Genomic DNA, 16,359 nt, shown 5'->3' with positions numbered 1-16,359 from the left:
AAAGTGAAAGATTTCATGTGTTATTTTGTTGTTGATAAGTGATTTTGAGAAGAAGGATTAAGTGTTGATGAGAAGAGTAGATTGATTACTTGATGGGTGTCTAAGCATATCAAGATTAGAGATGATAATGGAGGGCTTAGCAATAAACCATCATAAGAATTGAATAGACATCTAAACAAGAAAAAGTGAGTTATAATCACATAAAAAAAACCTACTATTTTCTTTCATATCATTATAAATAGTTTGTATTGAAATACTTGTAACAGAGGTTGACCTAATAGTCATTTGAAGAATTAATAGTTTGTATAAATCCTTTAACTAGGTGACATGCTAAATGGAATGATCAAAGTCCTCTTACAAGGCCACTCCTAATAGGGTGATTAAATCCTCTAACTAGGTCATATTTAATAGTGTGTATTGTAACTTTTAATAGGGTTGGCTACTAATATAGCCTACTTTGAAAGAGTGGAAATGAGTGACATGTTGCTGGCATTTTTTCCCAAATTGGGTTTAACATAAAATACTAGTGTCAAACTATGATGAATTTCTTATTAATGTATTACATATGGTGATTTTTTCATTATGCAATGCAAGTTAAGTTTATGATAGTTTTATAATATAGACCGAGCAATAGCAAGATAAGCGAGATAAGAAAAATAGTGAAGTATTTAATATTTGATTTTTCAAGTGGTACATATAAACCTTGAGTAACTGATTCACACCCCCTCTTAGTTATTTTAAACATTTCTAACAATTAGTATTAGAGGTTAGAGCTTACAAAGAAAATTTTGATGCTACTTGAAACTAAAGATCATGCCAAACAAGAGAGATGTACCTAAACTGAATAAGGCAAGCTTTCCTGCATGGAAAACCCTAATGAAGCTAGACATTTCCAATATTAGTGATGCTAATATAAATTTTTTGAGCAATGAATATGTTGTAGTAACAACTTCCCCTCTAACTGCTGAAGAATTGAAACAAAAATTAGATCACAACCAAGAAACATTGGAGATCACCTCAACCCTAATCTATGTCGAGTTTGATGAACTAAAAGATTGCAACACTGCAAAGAAAATGTGAGATAGATTAAAGATCATATATTGAGCTGATGAAAATGTACTAAGAGCTAAAGAAGAAATCCTGAGAGGTAAATTTGATGACGTGAGAATGATGAAAGGTGAGAACATAGTATAATACTACACAAGAGTTAAAGAGGTTGTTAATACTATTTGATGAGCAAATTGAGTAATTGAAGATGAAATAGTGATAAGCAAGGTATTATAGAATCTACTCCCTATTTATGCATTAAGAGTCTCTACAATTCAAGAACTAAGATGCACAACAAGGAATAACTCGAGCTTAAAAGGTGTAGTTGGTAGACTTACTACTTTTGAAATGTCTATTTTTGATAACTACACACCTGCTACCGTCGAATCTACTTTCAAGTCACAATTGGAGAAAGATAAATATGTAAAGAGTGAAAGTGATAGTTCTAATGATGAGATTGATGAACTTGAAGCCCTCATTACAAAAAGGCTTGGAAGAGGTAAAGGTAAATACAAACATAAATTACCTATCATTATTTTTCATGTAACAAAGTTGTTCATATTGTTGCTAGATGTTGTGATAGAGAAGATAAGGATGAAAAGAAGGAAACGAAGTACAAAAGTGGAAGAGATGGAAAAGACTATAGAAGAGGCAAGGATGAAAAAGTTAAGAAATCTTGTTATATTGTTGAAGAAAAGTTTGATAATGAATATATGAGAGTAATGATGATGTATTTCTCTATGTTGCTATGAAAGAAGAGATTGATGAAGATGAGAAATCTGCATTTATTTCTTATGTGAACAAAATTGATAGATGGATAATTGATAGTAAATGTTTCAATCACATGACTAGTGATAAAGAGAAATTTGAAGATATTGGTACACACAATGGTGGATGTGTTAAATTTGGTAATGATATTCTACATGTTATAAAAAGTACAAACACTATTCAATTGACCAACAAAATAACATGTGAAAATATTTACTAAGTCAAAGGACTCAACTACAATTTGGTGAGTGTTTCACAACTAAAAAAATTAAGTAACAAAGTTGAATTTCACAACAAGGCCAAGATACATGATGATGATGGTAAAAGATTGAAACTGATGATAAGACAAGAGATAACTTATTCTATCTAGACCTATGTGGAAAGACGTTCATGTTTGCACAACAAGAAGATGTTTGGTTATGGAAAAAAATATTATGTCATGTAAGTTTTAACAATTTGGTAACTATCGATAAGATGAAGAAAGTGAGAGGATTGCCCAAACTGAAAAATCCTGATAATGCTTTGTATAAACAGTGACAAATAGGAAAGATGATCAACTCCAGTTCTAATAGTAAGACATATACTATTAATGATATTTTGGAACTTGTCCATACCAACCTATGTGGACCCATTTGTGTTAAAGTTATTGTGGAGATCAACATTTCATTCTATTTGTGGATGTCTACTCTAGAATGATTGCTATGATGTTTCTTAAAGTTGAATATGATGTTTTTTTTTATTCAACTGGTATTTAATGAGAGTTGAAAAAAAAAACAAGGAAGAGTCTAAAGTGTTTGAGATCTGACAGAGGTGGTGAATTCATTTCACATGAGTTTAATACATTCTACAATGATAGAGGGATTAAAAGATAAATGTCAACACCAAGGACTCCTCCTCAAAATGGGATAGTTGAAAGTAGGAATAGATCAATAATGGACTATGCAAGGACACTAAGGATGGAGAAAGACATATCAAAGAAATATTTGAGAGAAGTGGTTAATACTTTTGTCTATACACTAAATAGAGTTCAAGTCAAGAAAGATACAAATGATACACCTTTTGAACTATGGTATGGCTATACTCCTAAAGTTAAATATTTCAAAATATTTGGAAGTAGATGCTATATATTGAAAGATAATAGGAATGGAAAACTTGAGGAAAAGAGTGATGAAGTAATATTCCTAGGTTATTCCATGAAAAGAAAAGATTATAAGTGTTTAAATTCTAACACTAACAAAGTTGTGCAAAGTACAAATTTGGGAGTTGATGAGTTTGTTGAAAAAGGTGATGCTTCATATAATGAAGAACTAGAATACTATAGTACATTCATCTATGTGGTCGATGATGCTTCCAATACTCAACATGAACAAATAAATCAAGCTATAAATTCCTATTAAATAGGAAATGATGGAGTACAAATGAAAATTTTCGAAGAGCAAAAAGTCGGTGCCGAGCCACATACTAAATTTGTCGAGTCATGGATGGGAAATGCTGACCATCAGAATGTGAATATCCAACATTCAAAATATGAACCTTAACCAAAAAGAAACAAAGGAAATGAACTTGAGATTATTTTTCCAAGTGAATTTGAAGAAGAACTAAGAAGAAAGCTACCTGTATTAGAAAAATATGTGAGAAGACATCATAAGCTTGATCAAATTATTGGAGATTCTAAATCAAGTGGTATGACAAGGAGAAGACTCAAAGATGATACATGCCTATCATATGAATTTGAGACCAAGACAATAAAAGATGCTTTAGACAATGAAATATTGGATACAAGATATGAATGAATAAATTGACCAAATTGAGAAGAACAACACTTGGACCTAGTACCAAGACCTAAAGAAAAAACTGTCATCAAGACAAAGTGGGTTTTTTAGAAGCAAGCTCAATGAAATGGTGAAGTAACAAGAAAAAAAAGCAAGACTGGTATCCAAGGGTTTTGCACAAGAAGAAGGATTTGACTATGGAGAAACTTTTTCTTCTATCGCTAGACTTAAAGGAGTCAAAACTCTTCTTGCATACCCAGCCTACTAAAATTACAAGGTATATCAAATGGATGTAAAATTTGCATTTATAAATGGTATACTAGAAGAAGAAGTATACATTAAATATCCTAAAGGATTTATAGATCTAGAGAAGAGGAACATGGTATGAAAACTAAAAAAATCTCTTTATGGATTGAAACAAGCACCAAGAGAATAACATGAAAGGTTAAATAACTATTTGGTGAAAATTGGCTTTGAAAGAACAAATGATAACAATATTCTATACTTGAAGAATGGTAAGAACATTGAAGTATTTTTATCTAAGATATTTTGTGATGATAGCATATTTGGAGGAAGAGAAGCATTATGTAAATCATTTATTGATAAAATGCAAAAGGAATTTGAAATGTCTATTTTGGTGAAATAATTTTTTTTTTGGACTACAAGTATGACAAATAAAGTTTGGTTATTTTATTTTACAAACCAAATACATCAAGGAAATATTGAAGACATTTGGTATAGAAGGCTCAAGGCCAATGAGTACACACATGTCTACAAGAAATAAACTATCTAAAAATGTTGATTCTACTTATGTGAACTAGACCCTATACAGATCCACAATAGGAAAATTTAGATATGTTATTCATAAAAGACCAGATATTGCCTTGGTAGTTGGGATAGTTGCAAGATTTTAAGAAGATCCTAAAGAAAACCACATGATGGTTGTTAAAAGGATAATGAGATTACCAAAAAGGCACAACTGACTATGGATAATACTACAAAATAAGAAATAGATTTGAGCTAAAAGTTTTCACTAACTCTAATTGGGCAAGAAATATTGATGACAAAAAAAGCACAATTGGAGGTGCATTCTTTCTAGGAAAGGGATTTATTTTCATTAACAAGCAAGGAGAAGAATTGTATTTCTCAATCAATAGCTAAAGCCGAGTATGTGGTAGCTGAAATGAATTGTTCAAACACAATATGGATTGAGAAATTGTTGAAAGGCATTCAAGAAGAGATTAAAGATCCAAGAGTTATCTATTGTGATAACACAAATGATATTAACATTTCAAAGAATCCAATTATGCACACTAAGATAAAGCATATTGCTATTAACTATCACTACTTGAGAGAACTAGTTGAAGACAAAGAAGTGAAGCTAGAATATGTGAATACAAAGGAACAAGTTGCTAACATATTCAAAAAGCCATCACCCAAAGATGCTTGTGAATATCTTAGAGGTAAATTAGGGGTCATTCCCATAACTAAAGCTACTTAAGGAGACATGATGCATTACATCACATGTTCTAAATAGAACATTCTACATAGTGGTAAATACAACTCTAGTTTGGGACATGCCTAAGGTAAAATGTAATGATTGTTGAGTGACAATAAATGATCAAATAAAAAGGAACCAGAAAATCAAGCTGACTTAGTTGACTTCTTGGGAGATATAAAATGTGTTGAAGATAGGATTTATGTGTTGGATCATTAAAATTAAGGTGATGGTTAGGTAAAGATTGAATAGAATAATTTTAGAGAAGTTTTTAGAGAATGATCAAGCAGATGTGTAGATACATTGAATCATGTTGAACCTAATCATAAATGGTAAGATCTATGGTGGATGTAAAATGTAGTAAAGCATAGATTTCCTATTTAAGGTGATACAGGATAGAACATTTGGTGGCTTGCATATGCCCTAGAGAACCTCTGTCTAACTAGCGTTAATGTGAAGATTGTATGTGAAGGCAATCATATAGAGAAAGGTTGATCAGAGGTCATACAAGTGAGTAAATGCTAAGCTATAATTGAAAGATTATAGGTGTGATGCTATTGTGGATAAGTGATTTTGAGCAAAATGATTAAGTGTTGATCAAAAGAGTGGACTGATAGCTTGAAGGGTGTCCAAGAAGATCAAGATTATAGATGACAATGGAAGACTTATCAATTAACCATCATAAGGACTAAAGCGAGATTTAAACCAGAAAAGTGAGTTGGAATCACACAGACCAAAACCTACTATTTGTTTTGTTATCATTGTAAATAATTTTTATTGAAATCCTTTTAATAGGGGTTGACCTAACAATCATTTGAAGATTTAAGAGTCTATATAAATCCTTTGACTGAGTGATATTCTAAATGAAATGATGAAAATCCTCTTACAAGGCCACTCCTAATAGGGGGATTAAATCCTCTAACTAGGTCATATTTAATATTGTGTATTGTAACCTTTAACAAGGTTGGCTCCTTATAGAGCTCACTTTGAAAGAGTGAAAAAAAGTGACATGTTGCTAGTGTTTTTTCCCAAATTGGGTTTGCATGTAAAATCCTAGGGTCAAACTATGATGAATTTTTTATGAATATTTTACATATGATTATGTTTTCATTATGTAATGGAAGTTAAGTTTATGATAGTTTTATAGTAGACTAAGCAACAATAGGATAAGTAGCATAAGAAAAATAGTGAAGTATTTAATGTTTGATTGTTCGAGCAGTATAAATGGACCTTGACTAACTGATTCACCCCCCTTCTTAGTTATTCTAAAAATTTCTAACAAAAGGCGTATTTAATGAGATTTTTTATTTAATTTATTTTATGCTAGGTCAACTTGTGGCTTGGTTTAGTATAAATAGAGGTTTTGGTGGAGTCTAGAGTCATGATTGATTTAGAATGTGATCTATCATGGAGGAAGTCAACAAGAGAGGAGTAGATGAGAAGAGCAAAATTTGATAGTAGAGATAATATTTGTGGCTTGGAAAAATAAGATGGTTTCTTGGTGGATTTTTAGCACAAATTTAGATTATTCATGGGGTTGTCTACACGATTGTGGATATGGGATAGCTAGGGTTTAGATATTGCAAGAACTTGTAGAGTGATTTCTATATTTTCTTATGTATTTGGTTCTAACTCAGAAGGCCTTATAGATGGGCATGTTGGATGAGAATATTATGAGAATTAGTATTATTTTGGATCTAAATCTCTATGTTATTGTTATTCTTCCACTATGTGGTTATTTTCTATGGGCTAGGACATCTCCTTTGGGGATTTCCCTTCCTTGTACTACATCAAGTAATATCAGAGTGAAGGTTTGATCTAGTTGATTTGTTGCTTTGGGTTTGTAAAGATATTGGAAGATGACTCCAAGAAGATTGGACCCTAGGGCGATTGATGTTCTAGATGATGCTATGGACAATAGGATTTTAGAGAAGGGTAGATCAAATGTTAGATCTAAGATGGAGTTGGTGAAGAATAGAATCATTAGAGATATTGTTGGTGTACCTTTATATGTGGGTAATTAAGATGGTTATAAGGAAGTTTCTAAGACTTTGAGAGTGTTTGATCAAGTGGTGAAGATAGAACTAAATGCATGGAAAGACCTATGAAAGATAGGTATGGTCAGTCGGATAGATCTAGATCTTAGTTAAATATGAAGCACAAGATAGATGTTTCTAATTTCTCAAGTACTTTGAATCCTAAAGAATTGATTAATTGAATTGAAAAATTGGAAGACTACTTTGAGTTAAAGGATATTGGTGATCTTCTCAAGGTGAGGTTAGCAAAGGCTAAGTTGAAAGGGCATGCTTCTCTTTGGTGGAAAGAATTGCAAAGAGATAGAGATGAAGAAGTTGAAATGAAGATCACTAAATGAAAATTGATGGTGAGCAAATAGGAGGATAATTTTATTCCTACTAACTATGAACTTTAGTTATTTAAGAGGGTGTAGAATATTGAGTAGAAGGATATGAATGTGAAGGATTATAGTGAGGAGCTTTACAAGTTAACAATTTAGTCTAGCCATAGAGAAATTTCAAAGGAAAAGGTGGCTAGACATATTAATGGCTTGAGAATCAATATTTAGGATGAGATTGGTATGTTGAATATTTCTTTAGTTGAGGATTCTTGTCAGTATGCTCTGAGCAGAAGAGAGAAGTTGAAGAGATGACATCAAGGTAATTCCTAAGGGAAAGAGAAGAAAGAACATTTTGTGAAGAATAAACAAATTGTTGAAGATGAACCAAAACTTTTTAAATAGAGGAAAAAAATAGAAATAGGTGCATTTAAAGGTATTGGCTACAAATATGGTGAATAAGGACACATATCTTTTGAATGATCATAGAAGGCTAGTGATAGAAGAACTATTGTGGTACAAGAGGTTTTTAGACTTGGTGAATGAAATTAAGTAGGATGGGGAGAATTTTCTAATTTGAAGAGTGTTACTTGATAAGAGGGCATTATAACCTTTTCAAAGGACATATTTGTTCAAGACTCATTTTAAGATTGGAAGTAAGTGTTGGATACAATTGTTCAATTGTGTGTTGTCTTTGATATCACACAAATGTCATATCAGCCATCAAACAGTGTCTACCGAGCTTAGAAGGTCAGCAAGGAAAATGATAGAGTCCACCAAGCTTAGATGGTTAGTAAGGCAAAGAATAGTGTCTACCGAACTCAGAAGGTCAGCAAGGCAAAGGATAGAGTCTACTGAGCTCAGATGGTCAGTCAGGCAAAGAATTATGTCTACCAAGCTCAGAAGGTTAGCAAGGCAAAGGACAGAATCTACCGAGCCTAGAAGGTTAGTAAAGAAAACTTGTAGTATCTATCGAGTAAATAGTTATTACTGAGCTTTCAAGGTAATCAAAGAAATTTAGTTCTTACCAAGCTCACTCAAACATCAAAGGAAATGTGGCAAAAGTAGTTCTTACCAAGCTCTCATGAAGAAATTTAGTTTTTACCAAGTAAACTTGGTAGCCAAAGGATTTTACAGATATTGCAATGTTAACCGATACAAGAAGGTTAACTTAGGAAATTTTTGGAAGCAGTATTTACCGAACAGGGTCAGCCAGTAAAGGATTTCATTATAACATTTATTTGTTTAGAGTAATATTTGTAGCGAACTGATGTATGGTTTATTGGTAAATGTAATATGTGAATGAGCTGACTTGATAATCTGAATGGTATAAATGAGAGGTCAAGTTGTGAATTCTAAGTGTGGAAGTGGAATTAATGTGATATGAGGACTGATTATCGTGGAAGTGAATTTGAAGGATGATAAGAGATCACTGAGGAGTAGCAAAGCCATATTTGATCAAGGAGGATCTAATGATGCAGAACATAGACCTATAGTCAACAAATTTAGTTGCATCTTGTTCAGGTCAATTCATTGTTTCTTTCTAACAATTGTAGTAATGATTTCAAATCTCTTAACAGAGTTAGTTTAACAACCATTTTGTAAATCCTCTAACAAGGTGATAGTTAAGTTGAATTGTTCTAAAGACCTCTAATAAGGCCACTCCTAAAAGGGTGATCAGAATCCTCTAACAAGGTCACACCTAACAGTGTGTATTATAACCTTTAATAGGGTTAGCTCCTAACAGGGCTCACTTTAGAAGAGTGAAAAATTGGTAGCTAGTTACTTGGTGGTTTTTTCCATATTGATTTTCCACGTTAAATTTGGTGTCTCTTGTGTTCATTTTGTTATCAATTGCATGCATGTTTGCTTGAAGATAAGTAATAGTTTAATTTACCAAGTTACAACATTTTAGTTATGTTTATCGAGTATCAGTAGTAACTAGATCTTTAAGACATCTAAGGGATCTGTGATTAAAGTTTTTGTAAGTAACTAATTCACCCCCCCTCTCAATTACTCTATCTTTAATTCCAACAACTAGTATCAGAGCTTTTGGTGCTTATAGGAAAAGATTTCAAGGATCTAAGCTAAAGATCAGGATGTCTTACAAAAGGGAAATTCTGAGACTTAACAAAGACAACTTCTTAGCATGGCAAGGATTGATGAGGCTTCATCTGGCTTCTATTGGTAATATAGGGCTAAAGTACCTTGATGAAAAATATAAAGAACCTTATGGTACATTATCTGTCAATGATATTGCTGAAAAGAAGACTCACAACAACATGATGATAGATATAGCATCTACTCTAAGTTATGAAGAATTTGATAAAAACAAGGATAGAAAAACTACCTTTGAAATGTGGAACAAGCTAAAAGAGGTCTATGGAGGAGATGATAATGTGAGAAGATCCAAAGCTGAAAGTTTGAGAGGAAAATTTGATCAAATGAGGATGAGAGAAGATGAAAACATTGCAAACTATGTTGAAAGAGTTAAAGCATGTGTTAGTGCAATCAAAGCATCTAGAGGAGATATCATGGAGGAGACAGTTATAAGTAAAGCTCTTAGAACTCTACTTCCTATCTATGCAATTAGAGTCTCTACAATTCAAGAAAGAAGATGTGAAGTAAATCATAACATAAATTTAGAGGCCATAGTTGGAAGATTGACTACATTCGAGCTAGACAACTATGATAATTATGTTCCAGCTGCCAAAAACATTGAATCAGCATTTGGAGCCAAGCATTCACTCAAAGAAAAAGGGAAGAAGATGAAGGATCCATAATTAGATAGTGATGAAGAATCAAAAAAAAGTTCAGACAGTGATCTTAAGGTGGTTGAAGCTCTACTAGCAAGAAAATATTCAAGAGGCAAAGTGAAATACAAAGGTAAGGTTCCTCCAATCTATTTTTCTTATGAAAAAATTGGACATATTGCTACTAGGTGCCCAAATAAGCAAAATAAGGATGAGAAGAAAGGTCACAAGTACAATGGCAAGAAATACTTCAAATCATTCAAGGATAAAGGTAAGAAAACATGTTTCATTTCTAAAGATTCTAATGATTTTGATGATGAAGAGGAAGATGAAATTGTCTACATTGCTATGAAAGATGAGTCTGATAATGATGAAGAAATGGCACTTATTTCTCATATGAGTAGAAATGATACATGGATTATAGATAGTGGTTGTTCTCATCACATGAATAGTGATAAAACTAAGTTTGAACACTTTGAAGACTATGATGGTGGAAGTGTAAGATTTGGTAATAATGAACCTTCTTGTATAAAAGGAAAAGGAAGAATCTCTCTGTCCAAGGAACTTGTATGTGATAATGCATATTGGGTAGAAGGACTAAAGCATAATCTACTAAGTGTGGCACAACTACTCAATAATGGATTCAAAGTGGAATTTATGCATGGAAAAGCAAGATTGTTGGATGGAAAAGGAAAGCTGATTGGATCAGGCACTCAAACAAAAGGTGACTTGTTTTATCTTGAACTTAGGGAATGTTCATGTTTTATTGCTCAAGTTGAAGAAAGTTGGTTATGACATAGGAGGTTGTTTCATGTAAACTTTGACAACTTGGTAAAAATAAGTAAGTTCAGGAAAGTAAGAGGCATTCTTAACATAAAGAAACCTGAGGTTGGTCTATGCAAGAATTATCAAATTGGCAAAATAGGATAAACTAGTTTTAAAAGCAAGAACTATCAGACTGAAGAAATTTTAGAAATTATGCATACTAATTTGTGTGGACCCATTGGCATTGAAAGTTATACTAGTGAAAAAAATATCATTCTTTTTGTTGATGATTATTCAAGAATGATGAATGTCATGTACCTAAGAGAGAAATTAGAAGTATTTGAAAAGTTCAAATGGTATTTGGCCAGAGTGGAAAAGGAAATAGGCAAAAGACTAAAATGATTAAGGTCTAACAGAAGTGGTGAATTCATTTCACATGAGTTTAATAACTTTTAAATTGAAAGGGGAATCAAAAGACAAGTTTCAACACCTGGAACTCCTGAACAAAATGGAATAGTAGAAAGAAGGAACATATCTATCATGGACTATGCAAGAACCTTAATGATTGAGAAAAACATTGCTATCAAATATTGGAAGGAAGCTATCAACACTAAAATTCATACCTTGAACCGAGTATAGCTGAAAAAGGATTCATTCAAAACACCCTATGAGTTGTGGTATGGCTACAAACCCAATGTAAGTTATCTAAAAGTATTTGGAAGCAAATGTTACATTTTGAAAGAATTTGGAAAAGCTAAATTTGATGTAAAAGGTGATGAAGAAATATTTTTGGGATGCTCTTGCAAAAGTAAAGCATATAGACTTTTGAACTTATCTACTCACAAAGTCATAGAAACTGCACATGTGAAAGTTGATGAGTTTGCAGAAAGAACAGAAGAAGAAAGCAAAAGGGAACCTAAAGACCACATGAGATTTGTTTTCATTGAACCTTATACAATACCAAATACATCTGTCAATCAAGAATCTTCAACTCCTGAGTCTTCATTAACCGAGTCACAAGAAGTTCAAACTGAGTCAGTACCTACCAAGCTGCAATAACCTGAGTTGTAAATAGAAGCTATTGAGTTAGCATCTATCGAGCCTGAGCAGCCAGAATTAGAACTAGAAGTTGAAGCACCAAAGGATAACAATGCAAGTCATTCAAAATCCAAGGATCCCATGTTAGCCAAGTATGTTAGGAAACATCATGCATCAGATCAGATCATTGGAAATAAATCAGAAGGAACAATGACAAGAAGTAAGTTGAAAAGCACTTGTTTACTTGCTGATTTTGAACCTAGAAATGTCAAAGATGCACTAGACTATAAAATTTGGATTGAAGCTATGAATAAAGAGATAGAACATATAGAGAAAAACAAACATGGACTCTTGTACCTAGACCCAAAGACAAGAATGTGATTGGAACAAAGTGGGTATTCAGAAACAAACTAAATGATGATGGTAAGGTATCAAGGAACAAAGCTAGATTGGTATGCAAAGGATACTCTCAAGAAGAAGGTGTAGACTATGGAGAAACTTTTTCTTCTGTTGCAATTTGGAAGGTGTTAGAACCTTACTTGCATATGCTGCATACAAAGGATTCAAAGTTTATCAGATGGATGTCAAGTCAACATTTCTCAATGGCATATTGGATGAAGAGGTTTACATTGAATAGCTTGAAGGTTTTGTTGATCCAAACAAAGAGGACATGGTCTGCAAATTGCATAAAGAATTGTATGGTCTAAAGCAAGCACCTAGAGCATGATATGAAAGACTGCATAACTATCTTATTCAGATTGGTTTTCAAAGAACTAATGATAACAGTAGTTTGTACACAAAGGAAGGACCATATAATAAGATTATTTTGGCAGAAATATTTGTAGATGATACTTTGTTCATAGGAAATGATGATCTTTGCAAAGAATTTTCAGAACAAATGAACAAGGAATTTGAAATGTCAATGTTTGGAGAAATCAAATTTTTTGTTGGTCTTCAAATTCATCAAAGTAAGAATGGTATCTACATTACTCAATCCAAATACATCAAGGAGATACTAAAATTTTTTGGTATGGAAGATTGCAAACCAATTGGAACTCCTATGTGTACTAGATTAAAACTTACCAAGGATGATGAATCAAAAGAAGTAGATCAGACATTGTATAGATCTATGATTGGAAAATTGCAATATGTGGTGCACACAAGGCCAGACATTTCCCTTGCAGTAGGAATTGTATAAATATTATCAATTAAACCAAAAGAAAATCACATGATAGCAATCAAAAGGATCATGAGATACCTAAAAGGAACTGAAGATTATGGATTATGGTATAAACTTGGAGCAAATCTAGATTTAAAGGTGTTCACTGATGCAAATTGTGCAAGGAATGTTGATGACAAGAAGAGCACAAGTGGAGGAGCTTTCTTTCTTGGAAAAAGGTTGGTTTCTTGGACAAGTAAAAAGCAAAATTGTACATCTCAATCCATAGAAAAGGCTGAATATATTGTAGCAACAGTAAACTACTCAAACATTGTGTGGTTCAAACAATTATTGGAAGGTATGAAGCAAGGAATCAAAGAACTTGTTGTTATTTTTTGTGACAACACAAGTGCAATCAAAATATCCAAGAATCCAGTGATGCATTCAAAAACCAAACATATTGCCATAAAGTATCACTTTGTTAGAGAATTGGTACAAGAAAAGGAAATTAGATTGGAATATGTTCTTACAAAGGAGAAAATTGCTAACATATTCATAAAGCCTTTACCTAAGGATACATTCTTGTATCTAAGAGGTAAATTAGGGGTCATTCCCCTATCTGAAGCTCACTAAAATACAGTTTTAGTGATGCATCAACAAGAACAGAATTGAAGATCTAACAATTGATGCAGCAAACCAATGAAGACATTGCATATGGATTAGTACATCATGTACAATGCTATTTAGTTGTTTTAAGTTGTCTTTGGTATGTGCTATCAAAGAGGGAGAGTATATTGTCACATCTTTTTGAAATTTGCAAAATAATAAGAGTTTATGTAAGAGGGAGAGATAGTTTGTGAAAGAGGGAGCTTGCTATATTTGAAAAAGAAAGTGAAGTATTCTGTCAGTAAAAGACTTTTTTTCAAACTTCATTCTACTATGACATGTTGTGTTGCCATCAATTCTAAAGAGAGAGATTGTTGGATACAATTTTTCAATTGTGTGTTGTCTTTAATGTCACACAAATGTCATATCAATCATCAAATAGTGCCTACCAAGCTCAGAAGGTTAGCAAGACAAAGGATAGAGTCCACCAAGATCAGATGGTCAGTAAGGCAAAGAAAAATGTCTACCGAGCTCAGAAGGTTAGTAAGGAAAATGATAGAGTCTACCAAGCTCAAATGGTCAGTAAGGCAAAGAACAGTGTCTACCAAGCTCAGAAGGTCAGTAAGGCAAAGGATAGAATCTAGTGAGCCCAGAAGGTTAGTAAAGAAAACTTGTAATATCTACCAAGTAAATAGTTGTTACCAAGCTTTCAAGGTAATCAAAGAAATTTAGTTCTTACAGAGCTCACTCGGCCATCAAAGGAAATGTGTCAGAAGCAGTTCTTACCGAGCTCCCATGAAGGAATTCAGTTCTTACTGAGTAAACTTGGTAGCCAAAGGATTTTATAGATATTTCAATGTTAACCGAGTCAAGAAGGTTAACTCAAGAAATTTTTGGAAGCGGTATTTATCCAGCAGGGTCGGCTAGTAAAGGATTTCATTATAACATTTATTTGTTTAGAGTAATATTTGTAGCCGATTGATGTATGGTTTATTGGTAAATGTAACATGTGAATGAGTCGACTTAATAATCTGAATGGTATAAATAAGAGGTCAAGTTGCAAATTCTAAGTGTGGAAGTGGAATTAATGTGATATGAGGACTTATTATTATGGAAGTGAATTTGAAGGATGATTAGAGATCATTGAGGAGTAGTAAAGCCATATTTGATCAAGGAGGATCTAATGATGCAGCACATAGACCTATAGTTAGCAAATTCAATTGCATCTTTTTCAGGTCAATTCATTGTTGCTTTCTAAAAATTTTAGCAATGATTTCAAATCTCTTAACAGAGTTGGTTTAATAGACATTTTGTAAATCCTCTAACAAGGTGACAGTTCAGTTGAATTGTTCTAAAGACCTCTAACAAGGCCACTCCTAATAGGGTGATCAAAATCCTCTAACAGGGTCACACCTAACAGTGTGTATTGTAACCTTTAACAGGGTTGGCTCCTAACAGGGCTCACTTTAGAAGAGTGAAAAATTGGTAGCTAGTTACGTGGTAGTTTTTCCCATATTGGGTTTCCACGTTAAATTTGGTGTCTCTTGTGTTCATTTTGTTTTCAATTGCATGCATGTTTGCTTGAAGATAAGTAACAGTTTAATTTACTAAGTTACAACATTTTAGTTATGTTTACCAAGTATCAATAGTAATTAGATCTTTAAGACATCTAAAGCGATCTATGATTAAAGTTTTTGTAAGTAACTGACTCAACCCCCCCTCTCAGTTACTCTATCTTTAATTCCAATAGTAAGATCTATAATGTGATTGTGGATGATGGTAGTACTGATAATCTTGTTTTTGAAGAGATGGTTCAAAAATATTTTCTTTTAAAAGAGTGAGACATCCTTGTCTTTATAGGATCAATTGGTTATAGGATGAGCATGCTTTGTAAGTGAACAAGAAATGTCTTTTTGATTTCTACATTGGGCATTATATGGATAAAGAGTTATATGATCTTGTGGACATGAGTAGTTGTCACATATTATTTGGTAGACCTTGGCAGTAGTATTGTAGGGTTGTGAATGATTATTTCAAGAATGTGTTTATTGTTGAAAAGGGTGGCAAGGAGCATTCCTTGATTCTTTTATAGGATATAGAACTTGGTAGAAAGAACCAAATCTTGGTCACTAATTTAAATAGAGTGATTCTAAAAGGGTTATAGATCAATGTAGAAAGAGGATCTATTGCACACCAAAGATAGTTTTAGAAATTAAGTTGCAAAAGTTGAACAAAGGAAAGAATGTACAAGTTCATATGGTAGAGAACATTTATGTGAAGAACTATTCCATGGTTTATGTGCTACACCCTGAAATATGTTTTACATAGCTATTAAGAACATATTTTCTTTGCACTTGGGGTGTATGATGCAAGAGAATCCTTAGGAATTTAGTGATCCTAATAATAGGAGATTCAAGATCATATTTGTGTAGTTATGGTTTACAAAATTAGGGATGTGTTTGGGATATATTAGGGAACCTTGTCCTAAGTGTGCATAAAGTTTGGAATTATCATCTTGGAGTTAGCACCATTTTGGTGACAATTGGTTGTGTGTTCCTGATTTACTAATAGACTTTGGAGATTATATTTGTGAGATTTTT

The sequence above is a fragment of the Cupressus sempervirens genome, chromosome 3 (genome assembly GCF_028749045.1).
Source record: "Cupressus sempervirens isolate cs-2001-9-10 chromosome 3, ASM2874904v1, whole genome shotgun sequence".
In the NCBI taxonomy this organism is placed as follows: Eukaryota; Viridiplantae; Streptophyta; class Pinopsida; order Cupressales; family Cupressaceae; genus Cupressus; species Cupressus sempervirens.
This window is presented reverse-complemented; position numbering follows the sequence as displayed.